The sequence below is a fragment of the Malania oleifera genome, chromosome 3 (genome assembly GCF_029873635.1).
Source record: "Malania oleifera isolate guangnan ecotype guangnan chromosome 3, ASM2987363v1, whole genome shotgun sequence".
Taxonomy (NCBI): Eukaryota; Viridiplantae; Streptophyta; class Magnoliopsida; order Santalales; family Ximeniaceae; genus Malania; species Malania oleifera.
Genome location: NC_080419.1, coordinates 124,210,635 through 124,231,913, shown reverse-complemented (window position 1 = coordinate 124,231,913; position 21,279 = coordinate 124,210,635).

Sequence of the window (21,279 nt, the reverse complement as noted above, 5' to 3'; positions counted from 1 at the left end):
GGCCCGGAATCGAAGAGAGAGAGAGAGAGAAAAAAAACCGAAGGGGAAAGAGAGAGAGAGAAGTTAGCTTAATAAGGAAGAAAAAAATTTGATTTTTCATATTTATAGAATAGGGGAATTCGTCAATGAGCCACGTCATTTGTCGACAAATCCTTCAATAATCTCATCGACAAAATTCAGTCTTCGTCGACGAAATTCAGTCAGCTCAAATCCTCTTTCGGTATTTCTTCATCGACGAAATTCATTCTTCGTCGACGTAGCCCTGCTGCTGATTCCCTTCGCTGATTCCCTTTAGTTATTCCTTCCAAAGTACAATGTCGTCGACGAATGCTAAGTCGACCTCCTTCTTCTGTTACTGTTTTCCATTTCCCTTCCTCTTTATTATTTAAATCTCATTATTATTCGGGTCGTTACACTCACAGCTAAGCCTAACCAAGTTTACAAGACCTAACAACCTGGTTAGCTCTAATACCAAGTTGTAACGCCCCAAACCTGGAAATAGGACCCGGGGGTGAAAATGTAATCTAACCTGTCCATGTATTATACAAATAATCCACAGATACAGTACAAAGGATGAGGGTCCGACCCCGTCGGGTTCCCAGGCACCCTAAACACATCCAAACACAATCATATACGCAGTGGAATAGGTCATTATATATATATATATATATATATATATATACAGTATCATACCAGATTCTATACAAGAGCAGAAAATGACTTTATCAAAAACGTACAAACGGGTTCCCAAATACATCTCAAAATGGCAACCCACCAAAAACACAGTCATAAAACTTACCCAAGCACTAATCGTAATACACTGGCCACTACACTCCCTACACCAGGACGCTAGTTCTGGTTACTCAAACGACCTGTAAAAATGTACGTACAGTAAGGGTGAGACACCTCTCAGTAAGGAAGAACACAGGTTATATCGGTGTGTGGCATTTGAGTGTTATCATGATGCAACATACACGCAGTTAAATGCAATATAGTACTAGTTTACATAGTGCATACATGCACACATACACATGATCAGCAATCCTAGTGTCGTCACACCCTTCGACCGAAGTCGGCTCGTGACATACGGCGTTGGCCTGTAGCCAACCCGCGAACACGGCGCCACCGACACATAGCTAGTCCCCTACTTCCATGGTATCGTACCGACACTAACTGGTGGATCCACACCCTTCAACTTGATCGGCCAGTATAGGGTCACGCCCTCAGATATAGAACCGAACACTCTTGCCTACGTGGCAGGCGATAAACACACGCCCTCGAATATAGAGCCGGACACTCTCAGTACCTGGAACAATTCGGAACCCCATTCCTACTAGCATTTCAACAGTCACACACACATGCATGTTCATATAACCAAACAAACCATACCCATTTTGTAATCTAAATCATGGTTTTCCAAGAAAATACAGTTTAAACAAGTCAAGGCATGACCATCCCAATATCACAGTATAAATCAACATATAGGCTCAGTTTTCAACAAAACCAGGGATGCAACCCGTCGCCTCATTTTTCCCAAAACTGTAATAATGAAAAACCCATAGTTTTCCCCGTTAGATCCCCCCAAATGAGTAACCAAAACATACACAAAACCGTGAACCACAGTTCCACCGAGTCCGATTTCAAAAATAACCGATATAAACACAGTTCCCCTTACCTTTTCCCCGAATAGCAAATCCCGAACTCCAAGGCTCCTAAACAGTGAACTGAGTTCCAAAACCTACAAATCATAATACAAAATATACTCATAAGACTGTTTCCTACAAAACTACCGAATCATAATTGAAAACCGAGCGTTACCTCAATTTTACGTTGAAACCCAAAAATCTTCAAAATGAGATTCCGATCCGTAGAACTTGTAGAGAATCCTTCCATGATCCTCGTGGTAACTTCAAATTCCCGATTCCAGTGACGATCGGTGAAGAAATCTAGAGAGATAGAGAGTAGGGAGAGTTCTGGAGAGAGAGAGATAGAATTTGAGTTTCTTAATGAAGAAGTAATGAAATTTGATATTTATAGCCCTTTGACTCGGGTGCCTTCGTCGACGAAATGACGCACTCGTCGATGAATCTTCCATTACCTTCGTCGACGAATCGGTGGCCTCGTCTACGAGTCTGGGATCTCCGATTTTTCCGAGACTCCTCGACTTCTCCTCATCGACGAGTCTCTGAATTTCGTTGACAATAAGAACAAAGACTTCGTTGACAAACTCTGGCTTTGTCAACGAAACTTGTTTAAATACCAATTTTACCCTCTTATTATTTAAACCCACTTATCACGGTTCGTGTTCTTACAAACTTTCCCTAAAATTTACCTAGGTACTAAATACCCTAAATAGCCTAATAAAAGCCTAAATTATCAAACTTACCCCTGATTTAGGATTAGTACCCTAGAGTTCCAATTCGAAAACTTGCTCTCGCTAGATTGTAGAGAATATCCCCACGAGTCTCTTGGCAATTTCCGTTCATTAATGGGGCTTATAGTTGAAGAGAAATTGAGGTAAGTTTGAGATTTGGCCTTACCCCAGGAGATATGTCTACGTCGCTCCCATGACATATCCACTCCAATAGAAATGTCGGTGGTGGTGATTAGAGCCCAGCGATATTTTTGGATTTTTGATCGGCCAAATAACGGAGACGAAATGAAGGAGAGTGGAAGAGAGAAAACGAGGAAATTAGGGACGTTGAGAGAGACTGAGAGAGAGCTGAGAACACGCAGGAGGAGCAGGGAGTTATAAAAAATAAAAAAAGAAGTAGCTTCTGGAAGAAGCTTAGTTTATACATATATATAACTTAACTTATCTATATTGCTCTTGACTCTCGTGTGGTATTAGAGCCATGGTCTTTCCTGGAGTCCAGGAGAGTTAAGATCATAGAATTGTCAATCCAACCAAAGCTTCTCATCCGGGAATGTCCCCATCAGATCTTAAGCTTGTTTCAATATATATATATATATATATATATATATATATATATACATATATTATTTTTTTCCTTATCATACTATTCATTTTACTTGCTAATTTAATTAATTAATTTAATTTATTATTATTTTTTTAATTTTATTTAATAATTATTATATTTTATTTTAATTAATTATTTTTTTTTAAAAAAAATTTCCCAGTTACTACACCTAGGAAGGTATCCTACTTTTCAATGGCCCAATCTACTATCTAATCACCTACACTCTATTTAAGAAGTGTGGTGACACTGCCTATATCATAACATCAACAGTACCATGCTCTGAGCATAATTGATCCATTAAGGTTCTAATACTATATAATACAATTCATATAATATAACTGTAATATAATCTCATTTTTCATATTTTTGCATAAAAACTGTCATATCATATTTCTGAATAAACTGTTATTTCTTACTAATCACGACATTAAGTCGACTGAATTGTCATAATATACTGATAACGACATTAAGCTGACTAAATTGTCATATCATACTGAACACAGCATTAAGCCAGTTGAACTATCATATCATAATTTCATAATATTTATAACATTTTATGAAAATCATTATCATATTGTACTTGTTCTCAATAGACATAAAATATTCAAACAAGCTCATTTATGTAATAAAAATAATTATACTCATGCCACATAGTTTGAGTGATAATCCATAATATAATAACTATTAGGGAAAAATATATTTTTTCTAAAAATAAGGGTAGGATTAATTTCACCTATTTAATTCAATTCCAAAATATTCCCAAAAATTTGATATAATCAAATCCCTACAGTTTAACTTAACACATGCATATCATTAAAATAAAATCTGAACATAAATATAATTAATTTCTCATACTCAATTTAGATCGGACATATTTTAAATAACACAAATCTAATTAAATTCATGTGCTTCAATTTAATCAGGTAAATTTTCTAATATACCTAACATAATCTATTCCCCTTACCTTAGCTCTGGAGTGGTGCCTACGACGTCCCAACAACCAATCCACTCCGATTAAAGTGTTCAGGAGCAGAGTTAAGACCTAGATATGATGTTCGTTTTTCAATTCGACCGAAAAATGGTGAGAAATTGAAAAGAGAGTGAAGAAAGAGATTGATCAGAGAGAGAGAGAGAGAGAGAGAGAGAGAGAGAGAGAGATGGTACGACCACAAGGGGTGGGGTGGGTTTGAAATTGAAATTGGGATTAGGATACTTCCTCATTTAAGTCTTCCCTTACCCCATTCCTTGATCAGGAATGGAAGGAAGAGGAAGCCCCTTAGTTTGTCGTTAAGTCTATTAAGGTATCCACTCGGGCTTCTAGCAAGTGAAGTCCTCGTTGAATGCAGTTGTGTACTGTTTAATCCAACTCGGTAGCCCCTTACTCTCTTCCTTTACAGGAATAGCGGGGTTATTCTAGCAAGTTCATTATGCACCCTGATTCCCAAAAAGAGGAACTCAAACTCAAGGAACTCAAGTCATTCTATGATAAATGATCACTCTGAGTCAAACTCAATAGAATTTGATCAATCATTTTTTTTCTGTCGTTAAGGTGGAGAACTGAACCAAGAGATCTCTTTCTTCATCATCAATCGGATCACTGTTCGTGACCCAGGATTCTATTTTATCATCAATCCAATCATCGTTTACATTTTTTCTTTTTGTTATCAATGAATAGATCTCTTTACTTGTATGACTCAGATATCTCGTATTTATGGAAGGGGAGTGGCGAGGCTGGAAAACGTCTTATTATATAATTTATACAATTCAAATAATATCATGAAAATCTCATTTTTATTCATTTTTTTATGAAGTATGCAACGTAAAAATAAACTCATGTCATTTTTACTTATATTTTCATAAAATATGCAATGTATAAATAAACTCATGCCACACGATTTTTGTGTTAAAATACTTTTTTTAAATAGAATTTAATGTAGTAAAATATTTGAGGGGTTTAGAACATTTCTTAACTCAAAAATAAATGCAAGTATATTAAAGATAAAATTGGTATAATTAAATATTCGTAAAAATAAACTCAGGAGAATTTTATGAAAATAACTAACATAATCAAAATCTATTTACAAATAAATTTGGGTATAAATTTTAAATAAAAATCTAACATAATCAAATTTACTTACCTCTTACTTAATCTTGTGATACGGTCACAATGAATATCTTTAGAAATGATATCGGAAAGAGTGAGTGAGTGAGAATTTTAATTATAACAAAAATTCTCCCTCCACTACTAATTCTTTCACTCACTAATCATTCTCTTGTCTTAGAAAATTTTTGTGAAAAATGAAGGTTGAGAGTTTCCTATTTAATTGAAAATTTTGGGGAGAAAAATTACATTTTCAAAAGTGTAGGGAGAGGGGTGAAATTTTAATTTTAATATTTTTAAATTATTGGTGGAAGATGGGATGACATGTGGGATGTGGGGTGATGTGCTTTACAATTGGGTTACCGACACTTTTTTTTTTTAAATTATTATTATTATTATCTTTAATTATACATGTATTTATTGTGCATATTGTTTGGGAAGAAAGTGTGAACGGTAGAACGAGTAGAGTAAGAATTATTATAATAACCTCAAAAAAGGGATATACAAGATTAGTGGGGTGATTCCCAAAAAATAATTAATTAATTAATTAAATTTATTAAAAAAATAATTAAATTTTTTTTTATTTTTTATTAATAAAATATATTATTATTATTATTATATAGAAATTTTACATCCTGAAGCTTCAAGCTTAAAGATGCATCCACAAGAGCCGCCCCCCCTTCTTCCTTTTCTATCTGCGCAGGAGACCTGTGCAGTCTCTCTCTCTCCTCTCATTCTCTCTCCCTCTCTTCTCAGTTACGTGGTGAATTTTCACCCGATCGAGAATCAGAAGATACCGTCGAGCTTCATTTTCCGCTGCCATCATTTCTACCGGAGCGGATCGATGGTAGGAGCGGCGTAAACGTATCTCCTAGGGTAAGCCAATTTCCTATTTTTCTTTACTTTCTTGCAAATTACAAGCCTAATTGACGAACGGACACCACCACGAGAATTTAGGGATGATTCTCTACAAGTTTAGTAGGATGGAATTCTCGTGGGGTCGTCGTGGGCAAAACCCCAAATTTTGGGTACGGGGGTTATTAAACGGCTTATTTTTAATTAATTAGTATTAATTTAGAAATGCTAAAATGTTGAGCATCTGGAGTTGAAGTAGAATTTTTAGAATTTAGGGCTAGGGTGAGCGCTGCGGGTGTAATTTTGGGATTCGCAGGCGAAATTCAGAAAATTAAGTAGGGGTGTCAAATATTAGCTTAAATGTTAATTTGGAGTACATGGGGCCTAGAGAAGGCTAGACGAGTAGTATTTTGGGGAAATAAGTTAATTAATCTGGGAAAAATGTAAATTGCAGGAGTTGAGTTTTGGGCGCTAAGGGCGTAGGATCTTGGTGTTAAAGAGACTCTCAGCAAGTCAGGTAAATGAAATAAATTATAGTAGTATTTTTAGAATTACCGTTTGAATTAATATATGAAAATGAGTATATATTGTATTTTGCCTGAAAATTATTATGACATAAATATCAGATGAATTGTGTGGCATTTGAGTAATATTAATTTGTGATGCTTTGGAGTCTGAAATTAATATATTATGAATATTAGATGAAAATTATGTGGCACATGACATGTGTTGAAAAATATGAAATATAACGATGGGTATTTTCTGAGAAAATATTGAAATAAGAATGATTGATGTGATTAGTGGAAAATATGAAATATGGTATTTATATGTGAGTGAAAATTATTTGCATGAGAAATAAGTTTGTACAAATTACTAATATGAGTATTTTGGGAAAATGTGAAAATAGGTGAAATATGATATATATTATTAAGACATGATGAAATGTGTACAAAAAATGATGAGAATATTTATATTGATATGAATTGTGATATAATGAAATATGATTGATGAAATGTCAATACCGCATAATGATTGCAGGTATGTGGTAATGAACCCTGATGGATGGTTATGATATTGAGCACGGTACTGTTGCTAGTGGTGTTAGTGCAACCACACAGACTCTTCGAGCATGTGGCGTGACAGTCGACTGTGCCATTTTGTAGGGTTGTTGGCCCCCCTGAGTCCGGATCAAGGTTATAGGCCGGCCAGTCGTACTACAGACGCGATATGTGATATGATATTTGATCTAATCGAGTTGTCCAACTGCGGTTAGATCCAACCTTCGAGCCGCACAACCTTGACCATGAGGGGAAGCATGGCATGGATAGAAAGATCCTCAGGGTGACCATGAGTTACAGACGCGATGTTGATATTTGATACCAAGGATACTCATGAGCCGGAAAGTAAAATGGAAACGGAAAGTGAAAGAATGATAAAATTGGCTAAAATGAGAAATGAAAGAAATAATGAAAATTGAGAAATAAAGAATGATAAAATTGAGAAATGGAATCGCGTGAGTTAATAATATAAATAATTGAGGTGAAATGAAACTCTCCGCCTGAGGGCTTACTGAGTAAGGTGAGTACCCTGATAGGTATCAGATGTGGCCATACTCGGCTGCATAACGTGTTAGGCAGAGGGAAGCTACCTGTATGGGTGGATAATCTTCTGTATTCTCAGGAATTTCGCTGTAAATATGTGTTGGAAATTATTGAATTTAAAAAATGATTTTTAAGCTTGGAAAAGCTTGTGTTGTATATCTATATGATTATGAGAATTTGTATATTAGGGTATTTTCTCAGATGAAACGATGGTTTGAAAAGTAAAGCATGTTATAACTGAACTCATATGGCCACACACTGTAAATAATTTATTCCCTCTTACTGAAATGTGTCTCATCCAAATTATCTAATTTTTTCAGGGGACAGAGATAGGCCAAGCGATAAAGCTCCGTGACCATTGAGTGCTGAGACCCTGACACACAGGGTGAGTTTCTAGACTAGGGGAGGTGTAATTCCCCTAGTGTTGAGTAGTTTTTTGAGTTTTTGATAATGATGTATGTGTGTGTATGTAGATACTCTGGGTATGGTATTCTAAATGATATAAATATACCGTCTTCTGTTGTTAGGTTGTATAAATAAAATGACTTTTTACCTAGTACCCTATGCGGGTCGGGTTGTATGAATGGTAATAGGATTGTTGACGTGGCGGATTTGTGGATGTTGTGGATGACGTGTGAATATTTAATTAATTTGTTTATTATTGTTTATGTAAAAAAATTGTATGAAAATCAGGGCGTCACAGTTTGGTATCAGAGCCTAGGTTGTTAAGTTCTGTAAACTTTAGTAGACAGCGGAATACAATATCAGAGTATTGGAGTGAACTTTAAGGAAAATTGGTGATGGGTAGATTGAAATATGAGTTAGTGATTGTTAGAGGATGAGGTGAGAATTTAGGATTCTATCTTGCGGCCTAGAGATAGGAGTACCGAGGTTGTTTCTGTGTTTTTCCTGGGGTGACGATTTCAGGAAAACCATGGATATTATCGTTGGGTCTTATTTCTGAGTGGTAGGACTGAATCTTAAATGGGGATTAAGGATGTGGATAGAAGAATAATTTGTAACGCCTCGAACCCTTATACCTTGGTTCAGCGCGTTATACGTGATAAAATCCTGATAATCCATAATCCATAATATACGCAGCGAAAACATAAACATAATCTCCACAAATATCATACCAAAGTTTTCTAAAATCTATTTACACACCGTAATAAACCATGCTTCCACCTATATTCACATAAATCTACATAACTCTCAAAACATTTCAGTACTTTCACAATCATTCCTTACTCAACAGCCTTAAAACATAAAGACATAAAACATAAATATTTACATTCTCCAAAATTAACATAGAAATATACTATTTTCTTTTTCTATTTCCCAATAATGCTATAAAAACCTCGAGCTCTCAAAGCTCAATCTCGAGAAAATTCTGAAAAAGATAAATTCATATTCGGGTGAGACACAACTCAGTAAGGGAACAAACAATATATTAAAATAGTGTGTGACTAACCTGAGTTTATATAACAACATAAAAATTAACATTTGAAAATCGTTAACATAATTTCTGAAATCATTCTCTGATCCTAACCCAACACATGCAAAAGATTTAACCCACGAGATTATCCAAGGATAGGGGTGATTACCCGCCCATACAAGTAGCACCCCTCTGCTATGATATTTAGGCAACCCTAAGATCACTAATAAAGCATACTAGGGCACTCACCTTACTCAGTAAGCCCTTAAGTGTTAGATTGATCTCGTACTCACACCGTTCAACAATAGCTTACCGGCAAAGGCTCTAAGGATAGAGAAATCTACCTGCCCATACAAGTAGGTTCCCTCTGTCCTAGTACGTTATGCAGCTACTGCCACATTTGAAGCTACTAGTGCACTCGCCTTTCTCAACAAGCCCTCAGGCGAAGAGTATGTCCCGCCCAAATCGTAGCACATTCTACGTACATAAGTACTTCTAATATCACAATACATCATTTTGTTTGCCATTATTTTGCATCTCTCAATTGTTCATGTTTTCATCTTTTACTTTTCGTTTCATTTCACTTTACGTGACTCTTTCCCATTTTACATAATTCACATTTCACATTTCATTCCTATCTCATTTATTTCCATTTTCATTTCATTTTATTTCATACCCAGCATCTTTCAACTGTTTTACCCAACATCTTTCATCTGTTTTACCCAACATTTTTCAGCTGTCATATATTTACCTAACATCTTTTAACTGTTTTACCCAACATTTTTCAACTGCCATACATTTATCCAACATCTTTCAGCTATTTTACCATACATTTTTCATCTGTCATACATTTACCAAGCATCTTTCAGCTATTTACATGGTTGAGACACACAAGCAACATAGTTCATATCATATTTTATCTTTAATGCATTACTTACTTAACCTACATCTCATACCTTTAACATATATTTGCACAGAATCTCATTTCACACAATTCAACAGTAAAATTCATACATATTCCTATAAAATAGGCCAACCCAAATTTAGCATTTAATTATTGAAAATACAATTTCCATTTCTTACACAATTATCTAGAAAATTTCTTCCACTTTCTTCAGTTCATTTCCACAAATACATAACTAAAAAAGTGGTCATAGGCTCAGAAATCACAATTTTACATGGTTGGCATTTTAATAATTCACACCAAAACATACATATAATGTAGCATAAATTATTGCTTTAATTTCATAAAATCTGATTTAATATATAATTTCCCCTTACTTGGTTTCTTGAACTACACTAACAGGGATCCCGAAAAATACTTGCGGCGCTCACCCGAACCTTAAATAAAAAATTCTAATTTTATTAAATTAATCATAAATAAAATATTATTTAAAAATTTCGTATGGTCATAAATTCCAAATAAATGGTTATATCCTCAAATATAACCAATTTGCCAAAATTTTTAAATCCCACTCTCGCTTTGGAGTGGGGCCTAAAAAATCTCAATTGAAAAATTACCTACACCAAAATGACGACGACGACTAGGACCCCATGATGGTAATTGATCGTCGATTTAGCAGTAGATTTAATAAGAAATTGAGAAATTAGGGAAAATATACCTTTCCCTAGAAGTGATGCCTACGTCGCTCCCACGAGAAATCCAGTCTAGTAGAAATGTTGGTGGTGGAGTTAGGAATCCAACGACACCTTCCGTTTCCCGATCGATCGAGTATCCACCGAAAAATAGGGGAAAGAGAGAGAGGAGACGGAGATGGAAATAATGGCACGCAGAGGCTGAGAGAGAACCGAGTGTTGCGAGAGTCCAAAAAGATCAGATTGCATCAAATGCAATCTTACATATCCACTTATTATTATATTAATATTATATATATATATATATATATATATATATATAAAATACTTTAACTTATATTATATACTAACCTTACATATATATGTGTACATATATAATTTGATATACGTATCTTTATTTTAATTTTTTTCCCACACTATTCATTTTATTTGTTTATTTAATTAATTAGTTAAAAAAAAATAATTAATTAATTAATTAATAATTAGTCTTAATTTTTTTTCATTATTTTTTTCATACTATTTCTTTTTACTTGTTTATTTAATACATTGATTTAATAATGTTTAACTAGTTAATTGATTAATAATTTTAATTTATTAATTTAAAATTTTTTTTTTTGGGTTGTTACATAATTTATGAGTTATTGTAGTGTATGTGTTGTGTGATAGTGATTGTATGTTGAGATTAACTATTTCCTTTGCAGGATGGATCTAGAGAACAGTAACACAAGTGCAGGAGGTGATGGAGTAGGGTCTTCCAGTATGGTTGGTGCAGATCCTGACGCTGTGTTGCGTAGCGTCACTCAACAGGTGAGGACTGAGATGACTAGGTGTTCAGGGGAGCGGAGCTGCACGATCGAGCAGTTCACACGTATGCGACCCCCATTTTTTGCTAGAGGAGCGGACCCACTGATAGCAGAGAACTGGGTTCAGGACATAAAGGACATACTAGCAGTCCTCTCATACAGACGAGCAGAGGGTGTTATTTGCCACATTTAAATTGACCAGGGAGGCAAAGCACTGGTGGAGGTTAGTGAGAGTACTGGAGGAGCAGAGCCGGATCCTATAGCGATGACATGAAGTCATTTTAGGGAGATTTTAGTCGAGCGGTACTTTCCCGCTATGGTCAAGAGTGCGAAGGCGTCAGAGTTTTTGTATTTGCCACAGGGGTCTATGACGGTGCAGCAGTACGCAGCGAGGTTTGTTGAGCTATCCCGATTCGCCTCGTATATGGTGCCGGATGAGGAGAGGAAGGCAAGGAAGTTTGAGAAGGACCTGTGACAGAACTTGTATGAGCAAGTGGTAGGTTTCTAAGCTCAAACCTTCTTAAAGATAGTGGAAAGGGCTGCGGTGATTTAGAGCAACATATAGACAGGTGCAGCAGCCCCAGAGTCAGAGGAATAGGCCCGCACCTTCTGATTTTCAGGGAGGGTCCAGTCGAGGGTTGTGGAGGAGATATGATAACAGAGGAGGAAGACGATAGGGAGGAGGAGATCGAGCAGTACAGGGTAGACAGATGCTCCCTCTTTGTCCTAGATGTTTGAGGAGGCACCCAAGAGAGTGCTGAGCGAGGGAGGTTGTCTGCTATCAGTGCCACTAGCCTGAGCATATTGCGAGGAACTATCAGGCACCGCCAGCGGTAGTGACTGCTCATCGACCATATAGAGGAGGCTACTAGGCACCTCGAGGTGGACAACAGAGGAATACTGCTCCGGCGTGAGTTTATGCACTAACGTCGGGAGATGCTAAGGCGGCGGGAGATGTGGTGACAGGTATGGTTTCAATACTGTCATTTAAAGTTATTATCTTATTTGATTCTGAGGTGACTTATTCTTTTATCGCCCGGGATTATGTTAAGTTGTGTGGGTTTGAGCCTCAATAGTTAGATATTAGTTTGTCTGTTACTACACCGATTAGGGCTATAGGGATATGTAGAAAGGTACTTAGAGACTATCCGGTGGGTATTCAAGGGAGGTCTTTGTTAATTAATCTGGTAGTTTTAGACATGCATGAGTTTGAGGTAATCTTGGGTATGGATTGGCTAGCTGCCCACTATACTAGCATTGATTGCCCTCAGAGAGAGGTAGTATTCAGACCTCCAGAGGGACATGAGTATAGATTCATGGGATCACGTGTGCACACCCCACCTCAGTTACTATCTGCTATTTAGGCACGTAGATTGCTATTAGAAGACTATCAGGGATATTTATCCTATGTGAAGGCAGTATCAGAAGGGGAGCTGAGGGTGGAGGATATCCCAGTGGTGAGGGATTTTCCTGATGTACTCCCCAAGGATTTTCAAGGACTACCTCTTGATCATGAGGTAGAATTCGTTATTGATATGGTTTCAGGGACATCGCCGATTTCGAAGGCGCTATATAGAATGACACCGAGTGAGCTGAAAAAATTAAAAGAGCAATTGCAGGAATTGTTAGATAAGGGATTTATTCGGTCCAGTGTGTCGCCCTGGGGAGCACCGATTTTGTTTGTGAGGAAGAAGGATGGGTCGATGAGGTTGTGCATCGACTACCGGGAAATAAACAAAGTAACTATCAAGAATAAATACCCGCTCCCGCATATCGATGATTTGTTTGACCAGTTATAGGGGACACAGATCTTTTCGAAGATAGATTTATGCTCCGAGTATCATCAAGTGAAAGTCAGGGCGGAAGATGTTCCGAAGACGGCATTTAGAACACGGTATGGTCATTATGAATTTCTAGTTATGCCGTTTGGTTTGACGAATGCTCCTGCGGTGTTTATGGATTTGATGAACAAGGTTTTTCACCGGTATTTGGATCAGTTTGTGGTGGTATTTATTGATGATATACTAATGTATTCAAAGAGCCCAGAGGAGCATGAGGAGCATCTGAGTATAGTGCTTCAGGTATTGCGAGAGAAGAAGTTATACGCAAAGCTCAAGAAGTGCGAGTTCTGGCTGGAACAGGTTGCCTTCCTTGGACACGTTATATCTAGGGGTGGTATTTCTATTAATTCGAGTAAGATTGAGGCGGTAGTAGACTAGGTACGACCAAAGAATGTGCACGAGATCAATAGTTTCTTGGGATTGGCTGGGTACTACTGCAAGTTTGTTGATGGCTTCTTAAGATTGTCAGACACGTTGACCAGATTGACGAGGAAGGGAGTGAAGTTTGAGTGGTCTAATGAATGTGAATAGAGCTTCTAGGAATTGGAGCAGCAACTCATCACTGCGCCGGTGTTGACGATTCCTTCAGGAGAAGAGGGATTTATGATTTACAGTGATGTGTCCCATAAAGGGTTCAAATGCGTGTTGATGCAGCGAGGGAGAGTGATAGCCTATGCCTCACGACAATTGAAGGAATATGAGAAGAACTACCCCACCCACAATCTAGAGTTGGCGGCGGTTGTTTATGCCCTGAAGATTTGGAGGCACTATCTATATGAGGGTAGGTGTGAGATATTTACTAACCATAAGAGTTTAAAGTATTTCTTCATGCATAAATAATTGAATATGAGGCAGAGGAGATGACTGGAGCTAATAAAGGATTACGACTGCACTATCAGCTACCACTCAGGAAAGGCTAATGTGGTCGCTGATGCTTTGAGTCGAAAATCAGTGGATTCATCTATGTCTACAGTGGAGATTCAGCATCTGATCCAGATGGATCTGGAGAGGCTTGGTGTGGAGCTGATAGAGAGCGATCACCTGGCGCTTATTGTTGACTTGGTTTCGCAGCCAACTCTACAGAAGAGAATTAAAGTAGCTCAAAGGAATGATGTAGAACTAGTAGAGCTTATGGGGAAGGTACGGGATGGTCAGGAAATAGAGTTCAGCATCTCAGATGATGGAGCCTTGAGGTTCTGTACTAGGCTATGCGTTCCTACTGACCCTGATATCAAGAAAGTTATTTTGGAGGAAGCACATCGGTCCCTATACACTGTACATCCAGGTAGTACTAAAATGTACAGGAATCTTCGAGAGTTCTTCTGGTGGAGCAACATAAAGAGGGAGATTGTAGTAACCGGGAAAAAAAATAAAATTTTAAAAAATAATAATAATAAAATAATAAAATAAAATTAATTAATTAAATTAACAAATAAAATGAATAGGAACAAATATATATATACATAAATATTAAAGCATGTATATATATATATATATATGTGTGTGTGTGTGTGTGTGTGTGTATATATATATATATATAAAGTATGAAAGCTTCTTCAAGACGCTATACTTTAATTAAGGTTTACTATTATATATATATATATATATATATATAAAATAACACAAGCTTCTTCAAGAAGCTTGCTTGTATTTTTTTTTTGGAAGTGCTCTCTCTCTCTCTCTCTCTCTCCTACGACTCTCTCTCTTCGATTCCGGGCTAGTTTTATGCCGGATCGACAAACCGAAACCACCACGACGCTCCTGGCGAAGTTCTCTACAAGTCTGCCGGAACGGATCGTCAGGAAAACGAAGTTGGATTTCATCCCAAATCCAAGGTAAGACTTTATATTCAATATTTGGATTTTTGACAGTTAAAGAAAGTGATATACGCATAAAAATACTGAACTTTAATACTGGAAATTTTCAGTTCCAGGGTATTGATTGGGAACGTTGGGAATCATCCCTAAGTTGAGGTAAGACTTTTTAAGTCGAATTTGACTTAGTGGTAGTTATAGAAAATGTTGTACGTACGAAAATACTAAACTTTAATTCTACGAGTTTTCATTTTCAGGGTGTTGAGTTGAGAACCTTGTGGGTACGGGGAAGATTTTCTTAGGGGCTTTTCAGGAATCAGGTAAGGGGATAAACTAAGCTAGTTTTGTTTTGAGAAAATGTATGTATATATATATCTATAGCATCTGGTTTCAGGAAAAATAAATATATTTATATATGTGATTTATATTTGAAAAATACTGTTTAAATGATTATATGTTGAATACGTAGAAAATTGTTTAGTGTGGCATGAGTATAAAAATGTTGTGAAATACTGTTTTTTTTTTGGAATGGGGACGATATGGATTTCTATGATGGAAAATCGGCATACGGGCCGAGATATTTTTATATATATATATATGTGATTTGCCGGCATATGGGCCGTGCTATGTGGATGAGATTTGCCGGCGTATGGGCCGTGCTATGTGATTTGCCAGCGTACGGGCTGTGCTATGTGATTTGCCGGCGTACGGGCCGTGCTATGTGGTTTGCCAGCGTACGGGCTGTGCTATGTGATTTGCCGGCGTACGGGCCGTGCTATGTTAAAATGTGTAATACCGGCGTACGGGCCGATGATTTTCATGATACACGTATATATGTGAAATGATATGATTGATGTGAAAATAAATGATATGAGATATTTATGTATCATGGTTTTAGTATATGTATATGATATCAGAACCTGGTTGGCTTGGTCTAGGCTAGCACTTGCACGGTACCGTTGCTATGTGTCCATGGTCTTCGTGATCATGATATATGTGTTAACGCCGCTGTACGGAGTGGTGTGAGATTGGATGGTCGATGTGGTTATTTTCAAGAAGTGTGCTGTTATCGCCCCTGGTGTACGGACCAGTCTGGGTAGACCCATCGGACCTACAGACTACTGTTTGACTTGGCAGTGGTCGGCCAACCATTGTCAGGTCCCGCCTTCGGGCCACACAACCCAGTCATGTGGGGGTAATACATGACAACAGCCAGCTAACCTACCAGGATTGTTTTATGTTATTATTAGTGTATGAGATGAGATATGTTTATGAAAATGCAGTATATTCTGCTATGTGTTGATATGCATATATTTTTCCATATTTGATAAACAGTATTGAATATGTTATGTATGGTATATGTAGAACACAAAATACTCATGTTGCCACACACTGGTATTAGTTTATTTCCCTTACTGAGAGGTGTCTCACCCCTAAATCTTATACATTTTTCAGGAGCCCCTGATAGGAGAGCGGGAAAAGCCCCGCTGATCTAGATCAGTTGTTTGCCCTATTTGGAAGGGTAAGTTTTTGGTAGGGACAGTTAGGTTTTGTGGGGAATTGTCCCTAGATTTCATTTTTGAGATGTATATACTGTGAGATAGTAATGGTAGTGACTCTGGTATGTGTTATGCACATTATGATGTGATGTATATGATTTTATACTTTCTGCTGCGTAGGCTTCTGCTGTATGTTTTGTTATATCCCTGGTGCCCACGGGCCCAGGTGGATTGTGACCTGCTGAGCTGGGATGTATGATGTGATGATAATTTATTTATATATATATAAAAAAAAATATGTGAAAAAAAAAGCAGGTCGTTACAGTTGGTATCAGAGCCTAGGTTGCTAGGTTCTGTAGACTTTAGAGTGCAGCAGGAACAATACCAGAGTTTAGGAAATGATTTGAGGTTTTGTTCTACAGTCTAGAAGCAGGACTTCCGTGGTAGTTTCTGTGTTTTTCCTGGGGTGACGATTTCAGGAAAACCATAGTAAGCTATTGTCGGGTTGTGTTCCTAGAATGTAGGACTGGGGATTAACAATGAGTTAGAAATGTTGAGATGAGTGGTGAGGATAGGTGGGTAAATTATGAGGATAGGATTACTGAATTGCAACTGCTATTTTCCAGGATGGATCCAGAAGGAAATAGTGCCTATGCGAGTGGCAGTGATGGAGCAGGACCATCAGGTGCAGTTAGGACCGACTCTGATGCGGTATTACGTAGCGTGGCTCAGCAAGTTATGGCTGAGATTGCTAGGAGCTCGAGGGAGCAGAGTGGTCCATCTACAGGCCATGGGTGCACTATAGAGAAATTTACAAAGATGAATCCTCCGGCGTTCACAGGTGGAGTTGATCCAGTAGCCGCTGAGAACTGGATGCAGGAGATTGAGAAAATCTTGGCTGTGCTGCAATGTACTGAGGAACAAAGGGTCCTCTTTGCCACCTATAAATTGACAGGAGAGGCTGAGAGGTGGTGGACTGCGGTGAGACTATTAGAGCAGCAGAGGGTGACTCTACTAGCTATGACATGGGACCGATTTAAAGATCTGTTCTTTGACAGATATTTTCCAGCTACTGTGAGGGAGGCTAAGGTAGAAGAGTTCCTGAGTCTGAAGCAGGGACAGCTATCCGTCCAGCAGTATACAGTACGTTTTATCGAGCTCTCTCGATTCGGCCCATACATTGTTCCTGATGAGGTGAAGAAGGCGAGGCAGTTTGAGAGAGGCCTGAGGCGGAGTATATTCAGGCAGGTGGTGGTGCTGCGGATCCAGGACTTCGCTAAGTTGGTCGACAGGGCGGCCTTGGCAGAGATTGGTGAGCGTCTTGATGCGGATGAGCAGGGACAGAGGAAGAGATCTGCATCGCCGAGCTGAACCATCAGGGTCACAGGCGGGTCGTGTAGGAGAGGTAATCATGGTAATGGCGGAGACAGGATACAGAGACGCCAGGTGCAACGGGCAGTGTCCTCCATTTGTCAACCTGTGGTATGAGGCACTGGGATAGTGTCCCGTATCTGGTGGTTTAGTGTCTATTCTACCCGCGCGGTATCTCGGGCCCATATAGTGCGAATTTTCCTACCCCCCGCTAGATTCACTCACTGTCTAATCCGCCGCTGCGGTAGATCGGGGCACATCAATACGAGCCTATTCCCTACGCCACCAGATGCAGTTCCACTCCCTAGCCCATACCCCGGGTGAGGTTATCAGGCACCACGGGGGGCCAGATAGGAATACGGCTCCTCCATGTGTTTACTCTGACGCAGGGGGAGGCTTGAGTCGCAGGTGACGTGGTGACAGGTATGGTCATTGATGCTTTTCTTTAAATTAATGCTTATTGTATTCAGGAGCTACACACTCGGTTGTGTCTTGGGGGTGTAATAATTAATTTGAGGCTGAAACGCATCCTTAGAGGTTGAATTGGTGTTAGCTCACCGATTGGTCTGGTGAGGTGTGTAGGGGTGACTCCGCAACTGCCTAATAGAGATGCAGGGGAAACATTGGCTGTTGATGTGATAGTGGTAGACTCAGGGTTTGAACGTTATATTTGGGCGGGATGGTGGCTAGCGGCTAATTTTGCCAGCAATATTGTGTGCACGAAGGTATAGGTAGACCCCCGGGGAAGCATAACAGAATTCAAGGTTGTAGGTGCATGTCAATCCCCTCCTCAGCTAGTTTCAGCTATTCGGCCGAGCAACTACTGCATGGTTTGGCAGGGGTTTGGGTTGCGGTTGTGAAAGAGAGTCAGAGAATGAGTCCGAAACTTGCTACAGCTTGTAGTGAATGAGTTTTGTGATGTGTTCCAGAGGAGGTACCAGGCGTGCCACCGGCTCCGTGAGGTGGGTTTCTCTATTGATCTAACCTCCCGGTACAGCCCGAGTTCTAAAGTACCTTAGCGATGGGCACCAGTGGAGTAAGCAGAATTGAAAATCAGTTTCAATATCTGCTAGATAAGGGCTTCATACGGCCCAGTGTATCTCCGTGGGGAGCTCTAGTTTTATTTGTGAAAAAGAAAGACAGGGCTATGAGGATGTGTATAGACTATAGGGAGATAAATAAAGTGACAATCAAGAATAGGTATCCTCTACCCCGTATCGATGATTTGTTTGACCAGCTCCAGGGTACACGGGTGTATTCGAAGATTGACCTCAGATCTAGCTACCATCAGGTGAAGGTGAAAGCAGAAGACGTCTCAAAGACGGCCTTCAGGACTAGGTATGGGCATTACGAGTTTCTAGTGATGCCGTTTGGTTTGACGAATGCTTCTACGGTATTTATGGACTTGATGAATAGAGTCTTCCACCAATACCTAGACCAGTTTGTTGTTGTTTTTATTGATGATGTACTAGTCTATTCTAGGAACTATGAGGAGCATGAGACGCACTTGAGGCAGGTTTTGCAGACACTTCGGGAAAAGAAGTTGTACGCCAAGTTCAGTAAATGTGAATTTTGGCTGGAGAAGGTCGTGTTCTTGGGGCATGTTGTATCTGGAGGCGGTATTTCTGTGGATCCTAGCAAGATTGAGGCTATAGTGAATTGGGCTAGACCGAGAAATGTCCAGGAGATCAGGAGTTTCTTAGGGCTAGCAGGCTATTACCGTCATTTTGTTGAGGGATTCTCAGCTTTGTCAGGACCCTTGACACGACTGACGAGGAAGAATGTTAGATTTGAGTGGGACGATAGTTGTGAGCAGAGTTTTCAGGAGCTGAAGCAGAGACTAGTCACAGCACCAGTGTTGATCATCCCATGTGGGGGTGAGGGGTATACCATTTACAGTGATGCGTCCTTGAAGGGACTTGGATGTGTATTAATGCAGCATGGCAGGGTAGTGGCGTATGCATCCAGGCAATTGAAAGAATATGAGAAAAACTACCCTACCCATGATCTTGAGTTGGCTGCAGTGGTACACGCACTGAAGATTTGGAGGCATTACCTGTACGGTGAGCAGTGTGAGATCTTCTCTGACCATAAAAGTTGAAGTATTTCTTTACGCAGAAAGAACTGAATATGAGGCAGAGAAGGTGGTGGAGCTGATTAAGGATTGTTGATTGTACCATCAGTTATCACCCAGGGAAAGCAAACTGGGTAGCTGATGCGTTGAGCAGGAAATCCAGGGAGCCAGTGTTGGCGGCTATGGGGATCCAGCATCCGATCATAAGGATCTGGAGAGGACTCGGCATAGAGTTGGTGGAGAGTGATCTCCCAGTATGTATTGCCAGCCTCGTGGTTAAGCCCTACCCTGCAGGAGAGAATTAAAGCTGCCCAGAAGGAAGATCCAGAGCTAGTGAAGGTGATAGACAGAGTACAGAGTGGGCAGGGGGAGGAGTTCAGTATCGCAGATGATGGAGCTTTGCAGTTCCGTTCTAGATTATGTGTTCCTGCCGATACTGAGATCAGGAAGACTATTCTAGAGGAGGCTCACAGATCTTTGTATACAGTTCATCCCGGTAGTACGAAGATGTACAGAGATCTGCGAGAGTCATACTAGTGGAGTGGTATGAAGAGAGAGAATGCTGAGTATGTAGCACAGTGTTTGACGTGCCAACAGGTAAAGGCTGAGCACCAGAGACCGGCAGGGCAGTTGCAGCCGTTATTCATCCCGGAGTGGAAGTGGGATCACATATCGATGGACTTCGTGTCAGGACTGCCGACGACGTTACATGGTCATAATGCCATCTGGGTGATTGTTGATCGATTGACGAAGACCGCCCACTTTATTCCCATCAAGATCAGTTACTCCCTCAGCCGTTTAGCGGAGATTTACATTCAGGAGATAGTACGTTCTCATGGGGTGCCTGTATCTATTGTATCGGATCGAGACCCACGATTCACATCACGATTTTGGAGGAGTTTGTAGGAGGCTCTAGGGTCTCAGTTATCGTTTAGTACGGCATTCCATCCTTAGTCAGACGGGCAGACTGAGAGGACGATACAGATATTAGAGGACATGCTCAGAGCGTGTGTACTAGACTTTGGGGGTAGTTGGACTCAGTTCATGCCATTAGTAGAATTTGCTTATAATAATAGTTATCAGTCTAGCATTGGCATGACACCATTTGAGGCTCTGTACGGTAGGAGATGTCGTTCTCCTTTGTTCTGGGATGAAGTGGGTGAGCGGCGAGTAGTGGGGCCAGAGCTGGTTCAGCACGCATGTGATAAAGTTCGTCTTATCAGGGACAGGATCAGTGCAGCTCAGAGCCGACAGAAGAGTTATGCCGACCATCGCCGCAGGAATTTAGAGTTTGATGTAGGTGATCAC